Raw genomic sequence first — 12,090 nt, forward strand, 5'->3', positions numbered from 1 at the left:
AAAATATGCAGGAAATCAAAATTTTTCAATAAATACTTCAATAAATACAAAATACAAAAATTAGTTACGACAAAAATCATTGTTGGTTTCATAAATTAACTAATTTATCTCTTTCCAGCTTCATCACGTAAGACATAACAGCAAAATTCAAGAAATGTATCTCATCAAAATCTTAAAATTTTAAATTTTCTCTAACTCAAAATTTTAAAGTAAAAATTTATCAAGGCTTATCCTTGATTCCAATACCTCGTTTTTCCTTCATTAACAGATCATCAAGGTTTTCCTTGGATCTTTAATTTCTATTAAAACTAAATCTAATGTGTTTTATAACTGATCATCAAGGCTTTCCTTGGATCAAATCAGAACAATTTTGTTCTCTCCATCCGTTAATTTTAAAAAGTGTCTTACGACCTCAAACGTCGATTCACTACGCATCCTTTATAAACGACCCAGGACTATAAGGAGTTTTTGAAAAAAAACTAACCATTTTAATTGAGCTAAACAAAGAAGAACTTCGGTTAATTGTCCTTCACTTGAGCCCTTCCTCTTAGATGACCCAGGTTGAAACCTTTAACAAGTTATTAAGTCAAAAAAAACAGTATCTAGTGATCTACTTGTGTTCTAAATAAACCTGAAACTTGTGGATTGATTTACTATTCTCCAACCCCCGATCTCAAATCACAATCCCTAGGTAGGATTAAGTAGGTACCTCATAGAATAAAACTTATTCACGAGAAAGTAAGTTTACGCCAAATTTTCAAACAATACCACAAATACCAGGTACTGAAAGAAGACCAAGATCGTGGCGTGAAATACAGCCAGGAATCGGAACACTCTGCTTCATGATAGTACGACAAAAACCGAAACAAAATTTTTTATTTTGAGTAATTTAAGCAGTAGATTTAAATTTTCCTTTACTAACATGAAAATAATTTGAAGAAAACATTCTTCAACAACCTTACTGGTGCTAAATCTACTATCTATACTCTAACGACTGATAAAAAGAACACAAGTCGTTGCATCTGAAAATCAGCAGGAAATCAAATTTTTCATTGAATACTTTTTGAAATACAAAATACAATAATTAGTTACGACAAAAATCATTGTTAGTTTCATAAATTAACTGATTTGTCTCATTCCAGCTTCATCACTTAAGTCATAACAGCTAAATTCAAGAAACGAATCTCATCAAAACCTTAAAGTTTAAGTTTTCTTCAACTCAAAGTTATAAATAAAATATATCAAGGCTTATCCTTGCTTCCCATACCTCACTTTTCCTTCATTAACAGATCATCAAGGTTTTCCTTGGATCTTTAATTTCAATTAAAACTAAATCTAATGTGTTTTATAACTGATCATCAAGGCTTTCCTTGGATCAAATCAGAACAATTTTGTTCTTCCCATCTCATAATTTTGAAAATTGTCTAACGACCTCAAACAACGATTCACTACCCAACCGTTATAAACGACCCAGGACTAATAGAAATAGACTAAACAGTGAAGAACTTCGGTTACTCAACCTTCATTTGAGCCCTTCCCCTTAGATGACCCAGGCTAAAACCTTTAACAAGTTAGTAAGTCAAAAAACAGCATCCAGCGATCCACTTGTGTTCTAATTATACCTGAACCTTGTTCCTGAAACGACAAATTATAGGTTTTGAAAGAAGACCAAGATCGTGGCGCAAAATACAACCAAATCAAATCAGACCACTCTGCTACATGATAGTACGACGGAAACCGGAACAAATTTTTCTATATAGGGTACATATTTTTCAACAATTTTTCTGGTCTAATTTTACTATCTATACACTAACGACTGATAAAAAAAACACATGTCGTTCCCCTTAAAAATCTGCAGTAAATCAAATTTTTAAATAAACACTTTATTAAATACGACATACAAAAAAAAGTTAGTACAAAAATCATTGTTAGTTTCATAAATAACTTATTTTTCTCATTCCATTTTCATCACGTAAAACATAACAGCAAGAATTTAAGAAACGAATCTCATCAAAATCTTAAAACTTTAAATTTTCTTCAATTCCAAATTTTTAAATTGAAATTTTTCAAGGCTTATCCTTGCTTCCAGTACCTCACTTTTCATTAACAGATCATCAAGGTTCTTCTTGGATCTTTAATTTCAATTAAAACTAAATCTAATTTTAATATAACTGATCATCAATGCTTTCCATGAAACAAATCAGAACAATTTGTTAATTTGTTTTTCCCATCCCATAACTTTAAAAAGTGTCTAACGACCTCAAACGTCGATTCACTACCCAACCTTTATAAACGACCCAGGACTATTAGAAATTTTTGAAAAAAAACTAACCATTTTAATTAGGCTAAACAGTGAAGAACTTCGGTTACTCATCCTTCATTTTAGCCCGTCCTCTTAGATGACCCAGGCTAAAACCTTTAACAAGTAAGTAAGTCAAAAAAACAGTATCTAGCGATCTACTTGTGTTCTAATTTTACCTGAACCTTGTAGATTGATTTACTATTCTCAAACCCGTGGCCAAAAATCAAGCGCTAATTTTCCCAACAAAAATATATACTTCAAATGCGAGAACACTGAGTTAGTTCTCATAGAGCTTTACAGATGGGATAAATAATGAGGTAATAATGAGCATTCAAGCAGTAAAATTTCAACTTAATCATTATTGAAGTAAATTTGAAATTAAGCTACCTTGAAAACAAACGACGTTTTTTTCTTTTTTTCATAAAATTACTATAAAAACAATTTCATATTTTTATTTCAAAAAAAATGACTTAAGTACGTACTTGGTCTGAAAAAAAAAAACAAAAAAAAAACAAAAAAAACCAGAAAATTTGCACCATATAAGACAAATTATAAATTTTTAGAAAAGCAGACAGAATTATTTTGACCAGCTTGAACAATATTCCTACTCAGAGCTGAAAATCAAAAAGTTATCTGTGTTGTTTTTTCAAGTTATGTGGATTTGAATTTGGGACCACTTTGGTCAGTTTGGGATAAATGACGACTTTTTATACTATTTCACCAAACTCAGCAAATTGAATCGTTCCAAAATGAAATGAAGCAAGGCCTTTGATATGTGAGGTTACCAGAAGCAAACTAGATTTATATTGCGACTAATGTGTATATTTAAAAAAGTGTACGAAAAAAAGTTTTTTCCTAGAAAACGTCTCATTTTTGTCAGTAAAAACCTCTATTTAGGCGTCAAATAACAGTCGGAACATGCACTGCTATGTTCTGAAACCGGCAAGCATGCTTCCTTTTTGGAGAGATAGCTTGTCAAAAGGAATTGTGAGTTTACGTTTGGGGTGGCTCACTCATAGAGTAAATTCAGATGAGGCACACCGACTAATTGTCACGCCATCTTATTTTCGGCCGGATAGATTCGTGCAGCTTCTTAGTCTAATACCAATCCTTATTTTACTCTTGTATCTCCTAGTCTCAATAGATCTAGTGTATACTGGTATTTGCAAGGCTAGATAACAGGAAGTGTTTGGGAGAAGAGCAACTCCTTGCTAAGTTAAATTTACTCTATTCTGGCGGAAACTATGAATAGTTTCAGCCTAACAAATTATTGTGAGTGTTAGTTATGGATCATGATTGATTATTTTTATGTATTTTACTGAGATAGTTTGTCAAGAATGTAATAGGGTAAAAAAGGAACTTTTTTTGAGCTGGTTCCAAATAAGTTGCTACACGGCAATGTTTCTTCTTGCAACTGATAAACTTCAAGTACACTACTAGACAAAAACAAACTTAAATGGACATTCATAGTACTTAAAGCGCTCTTCCAATAACATTTTGAGAACAATTTGCTTGGCATTTTAACAAAAATTTTGAATAAACGACCCAGGACTATTAGAAATGTTTGAAAAAAACTAACCATTTTAATTAAGCTAAACAGTGAAGAACTTCGGTTACTCATCCTTCACTTGAACCTTCTTCTTAGATGACCCATGCTAAAACCTTTAACAAGTTAGTAAGTCAAAAAACAGCATCTAGCGATCCACTTGTGTTCTAATTATACCTGAACCTTGTGGATTGATTTAATATTCTCAAACCCGTGATCACAAATCGCAACCCCTAGGAGGATTAAGTAGGTACCTCATAGACTAAAACCTATTCACGAGAAAGTTACTTTACGCCAATTTTTCAAACAATACCAGAAATACCAGGTATTGTATGAAGACCAAGATCGTGGCGCGAAATACAGTCAGGAATCGGACCACTCTGCTACATGATAGTACGACGAAAACCGGAACAAACTTTTCTATTTACAGTACTTCATGCAGTAAATTCAAGTTTTTATTTACTAACTTGAAAATAATTTGAACAAAAAATTCTTCAACAACTTTACTGTTGCTAATTCGACTATCTATACACTAACGACTGATAAAAAGAACACAAGTCGTTCCTCCTAAAAATCTGCATTAAATCAAATTTTTCAGTAAATATTTTATTAAATACAAAATACAACAATTAGTTAGTACAAAAATCAAGGTTAGTTTCATAAATTAACTGATTTTTTTCATTCCAGCTTCATCACGTAATACATAACAGCAAAAAATCAAGAAATGAAACTCATCAAAACCTTAAAATTTCTTTTTCTTAAACTCCAAACTTTTAAGTTAAAATTTTTCAAGGCTTATCCTTGCTTGCAATACCTCGATTTTTTTAACAGATCATCAAGGTTTTCCGCGGATCTTTAATTTCAATTAAAACTAAATCTAATTTGTTTTATAACTGATCATCAAGCTTTCCTTGGATCAAATCAGAACAATTTTGTTCTCCCCATCCCTTAATTTTAAAAAGTGTCTTACGACCTCAAACGTCGATTCACTACCCAACCTTTATACACGACCCAGGACTATTAGGAGTTTTTGAGAAAAACTAACCATTTTAATTGAGCTAAACAGTGAAAAACTTCGGTTACTCATCCTTCACTTGAGCATTTCCTCTTAGATGACCCAGGCTAAAATTTTTAACAAGTTACTAAGTCAAAAAAACAGTATCTAGCTATCTACTTGTGTTCTAATTTTACCTGAACCTTGTGGATTGATTTACTATTCTCTAACCCTTGATCACAAATCACAACCCCTAGGTAGGATTAAGTGGTACCTCATAGATTGAAACTTATTCACTAGAAAGTAAGATTACTCCAAACTTTCAAACAATATCAGAAATACCAGGTACTGAAAGAAGACCAAGATCGTGGCACGAAAAACAACCAGGAATCGGATCACTCTGCTACATAATAGTACGACGGAAACCGGAACAAACTTTTCTATTTAGAATACTTTAAGCAATTGTTTTAAATTTTCATTTACCAACATGAAAATAATTTGAAGAAAAAATACTCATCAACCTTACTGGTGCTAAATTTACTAACTATACACTAACGACTGATTAAAAAACTCAAGTCGTTCCTCCAAAAAATCAGCAGGAAATCAAATTTTTCAATAAATACTTCATTAAATACAAAATACAAAAATTAGTTACGACAAAAATCCTTGTTGGTTTCATAAGTTAACTAATTTATCTCATTTCAGCTTCATCACGTAAGACATAAAAGCAAAATTCAAGAAACGAATCTCCTCAAAACCTTAAAATTTTTAATTTTCTCTAACTCAAAATTTTTAAGTAAAAATTTAACAAGGCTTATCCTTGCTTCAAATACCTCCCTTTTCCTTCATTAACAGATCATCAAGGTTTTCCTTGGATCCTTAATTTCAATTAAAACTAAATCTAATGTATTTTATAACTGATCATCAAGGCTTTCCTTGGATCAAATCAGAACAATTTTGTTCTCCCCATCCCTTAATTTTAAAAAGTGTCTTACGACCTCAAACGTCGATTCACTACGCATCCTTTATAAACGACCCAGGACTATTAGGAATTTTGAAAAAAAAACTACCCATTTTAATTGAACTAAACAAAGTAGAACTTCGGTTAATCGTCCTTCACTTCAGCCCTTCCTCTTAGATGATCCAGGTTGAAACCTTTAACAAGTTATTAAGTCAAAAAAACAGTATCTAGCGATCTACTTGTGTTCTAATTATACCTGAAACTTGTAGATTGATTTACTATTCTCCAACCCGCGATCTCAAATCACAACCCCTAGGTAGGATTAAGTAGGTGTCATAGAATAAAACTTATTCACGAGAAAGTAAGTTTACGCCAAATTTTCATACAATACCAGAAATACCAGGTAGTGAAAGAAGACCAAGATCGTGGCACGAAACACCACCAGGAATCGAATCACTCTGCTACATGATAGTACAACGGAAACCGGAACAAACTTTTCTAATTAGAATACTTTAAGCAATTGTTTTAAATATTCGTTTACTAACATGAAAATAATTTGAAGAAAAAATTCTCAACAACCCTACTGGTGCTAAATCTACTATCTATACACTAACGACTGATAAAGAAAACACAAGTCGTTGCTCCTGAAAATCAGCAGGAAATCAAATGTTTCATCAAATACTTTATTAAATACAAAATAAAAAAAAAAATTACGACAAAAATCATTGTTAGTTTCATAAATGAACTGATTTTTTTCATTCCAGCTTCATCACGTAAGTCATAACAGCAAAATTTAAGAAACAAAACTACATCAAAACCTTAAAATTTAAGTTTTCGCTAACTCAAAAATTTTAAGTAAAAATGTATCAAGGCTTATCCTTGCTTCCAATACCTCACTTTTCCTTCATTAACAGATCATCAAGGTTTTCCTTGGATCTTTAATTTCAATTAAAACTAAATCTAATTTGTTTTATAACGGATCATCAAGGTTTTCCTTGGATCAAATCAGAAAAATTTTGTTCTCCCCATTCCTTAATTTTAAAAAGTGTCTTACGACCTCAAACGTCAGTTCACTACGCATCCTTTATAAACGACCCAGGACCATTGGGAGTTTTTGAAAAAAGCTAACCATTTTAATTGAGCTAAGCAAAGAAGAACTTCGGTTACTCATCCTTCACTAGAGCATTTCCTCTTAGATGACCCAGGCTAAAACCTTTAACAAGTTACTAAGTAAAAAAAACAGTATCTAGCTATCTACTTGTGTTCTAATTTTACCTGAACCTTGTGGATTGATTTGCTATTCTCTAACCCTTGATCACAAATCACAACCCCTAGGTAGGATTAAGTAGGTACCTCATAGATTAAAATTTATTCACGAGAAAGTAAGATTACTCCAAACTTTCAAACAATATCAGAAATACCAGGTACTGAAAGAAGACCAAGATCGTGGCACGAAAAAAAACCAGGAATCGGATCACTCTGCTACATGATAGTACGACGGAAACCGGAACAAACTTTTCTATTTAAAATACTTTAAGCAATTGTTTTAAATTTTCTTTTACTAACATGAAAATAATTTGAAAGAAAAATTCTCAACAACCTTACTGGTGCTAAATCTACTAACTATACACTAACGACTGATTAAAAAAACACAAATCGTTCCACCAAAAAAACAGCAGGAAATCAAATTTTTCAATAAGTACTTCATTAAATACAAAATACAAAAATTAGTTACGACAAAAATCATTGTTAGTTTCATAAATTAACTAATTTATCTCATTCCATTTTCATCACGTGAAACATAACAGCAAGAATTCAAGAAACGAATCTCATCAAAATCTTAAATTTTATATTTTCTTTAATTCCAAACTTTTAAATTGAAAATTTTCAAGATTTATCCTTGCTTCCAATACCTCACTTTTGTTTCATTAACAGATCATCAAGGTTCTCCTTGGATCTTTAATTTCAATTAAAGATAAATCTAATTTTAATATAACTGATCATCAATGCTTTCCATGAAACAAATCAAAACAATTTGTTTTCCCCATCCCATAATTTTAAAAAGTGTCTAACGACCTCAAACGTCGATTCACTACCCAGCTTTTATAAACGATCCAGGACTATTAGAAAGTTTTGAAAAAAAAACTAACCATTTTAATTAGGCTAAACAGTGAAGAACTTCGGTTACTCATCCTTCATTTTAGCCCTTCCTCTTAGATGACCCAGGCTAAAACCCTTGACAAGTTAGTAAGTCAAAAAACAGCATCTAGCGATCCACTTGTGTTCTAATTATACCTAAACCTTGTGGATTGATTTAATATTCTCAAACCCGTGATCACAAATTGCAACTCTAGGTAGGATTAAGTAGGTACCTCATAGACTAAAATCTACTCACGAGAAAATTACTTTACGCCAATTTTTCAAACAATACCAGAAATACCAGGTATTGCATGAAGACCAAGATCGTGGCGCGAAATACAATCAGGAATCGGACCACTCTGCTACATGATAGTACGACGAAAACCGGAACAAACTTTTATATTTAAAGTACTTTAAGCAGTAGATTTAAATTTTCCCTTACTAACATGAAAATAATTTGAAGAAAACATTCTTCAACAACCTTACTGGTGCTAAATCTACTATCTATTTACTAACGACTGATAAAAAAAGAACACAAACTGTTGCTCCTAAAAATCAGCAGGAAATCAAATGTTTCATTAAATACTTTATTAAATACAAAATCCAAAAAATAATTACGACAAAAATCTTTGTTAGTTTCATAAATTAACTGATTTTTCTCATTCCAGCTTCATCACGTAAGTCATAACAGCAAAATTCAAGAAACGAATCTCATCAAAATCTTAAAATTTAAGTTTTCTTCAACTCAAAGTTTTAAATTAAAATATATCAAGGCTTATCCTTGCTTCCCATACCTCACTTTTCCTTCATTAACAGATCATGTGATTTTCCTTGGATCTTAAATTTTAATTAAAACTAAATCTAATTTATTTTAGAATTGATAATCAAGACTTTCCATGGATCAAATCAGAACAATTTTGTTCTCCCCATCTCATAATTTTGAAAAGTGTCTCACAATCTCAAACAACGATTCACTACCCAACCGTTATAAACGACCCAGGACCTATAGAAAAATTTGAAAAAAAACGAACCATTTTAATTAAGCTAAACAGTGAAGAACTTCGGTTACTCATCCTTCATTTGAGCCCTTTTTCTTAGATGACCCAGGCTAAAACCTTTAACAAGTTAGTAAGTCAAAAAACAGCATCTAGCGATCCACTTGTGTTCTAATTATACCTGAATCTTGTTCCTGAAACCACAAATAATAGGTTTTGAAAGAAAACCAAAAATTGTGGCGCGAAATACAACCAAATCAAATCAGACCACTCTGCTACATGATAGTACGACGGAAACCGGAACAAATTTTTCTATTTGAGTACCTATTTTTCAACAATTTTACTGGTCTAATTTTACTATCTATACACTAACGACTGATCAAAAAAACACATGTCGTTCCCCTTAAAAATCTGCAGTAAATCGAATTTTTAAATAAACACTTTATTAAATACGACATACAAAAAAAGTTAGTACAAAAATCATTGTTAGTTTCATAATTAACTTATTTTTCTCATTCCATTTTCATCACGTAAAACATAACAGCAAGAATTCAAGAAACGAATCTCATCAAAATCTTAAAACTTTAAACTTTCTTTAATTCCAAACTTTTAAATTGAAATTTTTCAAGGCTTATCCTTGCTTCCAATACCTCACTTTTGTTTCATTAACAGATCATCAAGGTTCTCCTTGGATCTTTAATTTCAATTAAAGATAAATCTAATTTTAATATAACTGATCATCAATGCTTTCCATGAAACAAATCAGAACAATTTGTTTTCCCCATCCCATAATTTTAAAAAGCGTCTAACGACCTCAAACGTCGATTCACTACCCAACCTTTCTAAATGACCCAGGATTATTAGAAATTTTTGAAAAACAACTAACCATTTTAATTAGGCTAAACAGTGAAGAATTTCGGTTACCCATCCTTCATTTTAGCCCTTCCTCTTAGATGACCCAGATTAAAAACTTTAACAAGTAAGTAAGTCAAAAAAACAGTATCTAGCGATCTACTTATGTTCTAATTTTACCTGAACCTTGTGGATTGATTTACTATACTCAAACCCGTGATCACAAATCGCAACCCCTAGGTAGGATTAAGTAGCTACCTCATAGACTAAGACCTATTCACGAGAAAGTAACTTTACGCCAAATTTTCAAACAATACCACAAAAACCAGGTATTGCATGAAGACCAAGATCGTGGTGCAAAATACAATCAGGAATCGGACCACTCTGCTAAATGATAGTACGACGGAAACCGGAACAAACTTTTCTATTTAGAGTACTTTATGCAGTAAATTTAAGTTTTTATTTACTAACATGAAAATAACTTGAAGAAAAAATTCTTCAACAACCTTATTGGTGCCAAATCTACTATCTACTGGTCACATCAGGTGTTGGAACAAAATATTGTCTAATCTGTTTTTCTTTTTGATCCAACGGCAAATTAGATCATGCAAAATGAACTACTTAAGCACAATTTTTTCCTTATTACGTTACCACACGTTAGCTACTGAAAATGGTAGTCTTATGTAATTGTGATTATTTTTTCAAAATAATGAGATCGATTCGATTTTCCCAATTATAATTATCTCAAAAATTCATAACTTATCCCCATATATCAATTTTTTGGAAGTGGGAGGGGTGGATTGTACAGTTGATCCTAAGTTTGAATTTGTTTGGTGGCCAATCAGATGGTCAAAAATCAAGCGCTAATTTTCCCATCAAAAATATATACTTCAAATGCGAGAACACTGAGTTAGTTCTCATAGAGCCACTACAAATTGGATAAATAATGAGGTAATAATGAGCATAAAAGCAGTCAAATTTTAAATTATTTATTGAAGTAAATTTGAAACTAAGCTGTCTTGAAAACAAAAAACTATTTTTTTCATAAAATTTCTATGAAAATAATTTCATGTTTTTTTTGCAAAAAAAGATGACCTGAGTACGTACTTAATCTTGAAAAAAAAACAAAATAAAAGCAGAAAAAAACCAGAAAAAATTTGCACCATATTAAACAAATCATAAATTTTTAGAAAAGCAGACAGAATTAGTTTTAAACAGCTTGAACAATTTTCCTACTCAGAGCTGAGAATCAGAAAGTTATCTGTGTTGTTTTTTCAAGTTAAGCGGATTTGAATTTAGGACCACTTTGGTCAGTTTGGGATAAATGACGACTTTTTATACTATTTCACCAAACTCAGCAAATTGAATTGTTCCAAACTGAAATGAAGCAAGGCCTTTGATATGTGAGGTTACCAGAAGCAAACTAGATTTATATTGCGACTATTGTGTATATTTGAAAAAGTGTACGAAAAAAAGTTTTTTCCTAGATAACGTCTCATTTTTGTCAGTAAAAACCTCTATTTAGGCGTCAAATAACAGTCGGAACAGGCACTGCTATGTCCTGAAACCGGCAAGCATGCTTCCTTTTTGGAGAGATAGCTTGTCAAAAGGAAACGTGAGTTTATGTCCGGGGTGGCTCACTCATAGAGTAATTTCAGATGAGGTACATCGTCTGATTGTCACGCTATCTTTTTTTCGGCCGGATAGATTCGTGCAGCTTCTTAGTCTAATACCAATCCTAATTTTACTTTGTATCTCCTAGTCTCAATAGATCTATTGTATACTGGTATTTGCAAGGTTAGATATCACGAATTGTTCGGGAGAAGAGCAACTGTTTGCTAAGTTGAATTTACTCTAATCTAGCTGAAACTATGAAAAGTTTCAGCCTAACAAATTATTATAAGTGTTAGTTATGGATCATGATTGGTTATTTCAAAGTATTTTACTGAGATATTTTGTCATGAATATAATAGGGTAAAACAAGAATTTTTTTTAGCTGGTTTCAAATGGGTTGCTACGTTTCAAATGTGGTGCCAAATTCTTCAACAACCTTATTGGTGCCAAATCTACTATCTACTGGTCACATCAGGTGTTGGAACAAAATATTGTCTAATCTGTTTTTCTTTTTGATCCAACGGCAAATTAGATCATCCAAAATGAACTACTTAAGCTAAATTTTTTCCTTATTACGTTACCACACGTTAGCTACTGAAAATGTTAGTCTTATGTAATTGTGATTACTTTTTCAAAATAATGAGATCGATTCGATTTTCCCAATTATAATTATCTCAAAAATTCATA

At 31.7% G+C, this 12,090-nt stretch overlaps 1 protein-coding gene across 2 annotated transcripts in view; it reads left to right on the forward strand.

Annotated features, from left to right (window-relative positions):
- Nucleotides 1-12,090, forward strand: part of LOC134854098 (uncharacterized) — a 50,336-nt gene that overhangs the window by 22,833 nt on the left and 15,413 nt on the right. The gene's annotated exons all lie outside the window — the stretch shown is intronic.

Source organism: Symsagittifera roscoffensis, chromosome 9 (assembly GCF_963678635.1).
Source record: "Symsagittifera roscoffensis chromosome 9, txSymRosc1.1, whole genome shotgun sequence".
NCBI classification, from domain to species: domain Eukaryota; kingdom Metazoa; phylum Xenacoelomorpha; order Acoela; family Convolutidae; genus Symsagittifera; species Symsagittifera roscoffensis.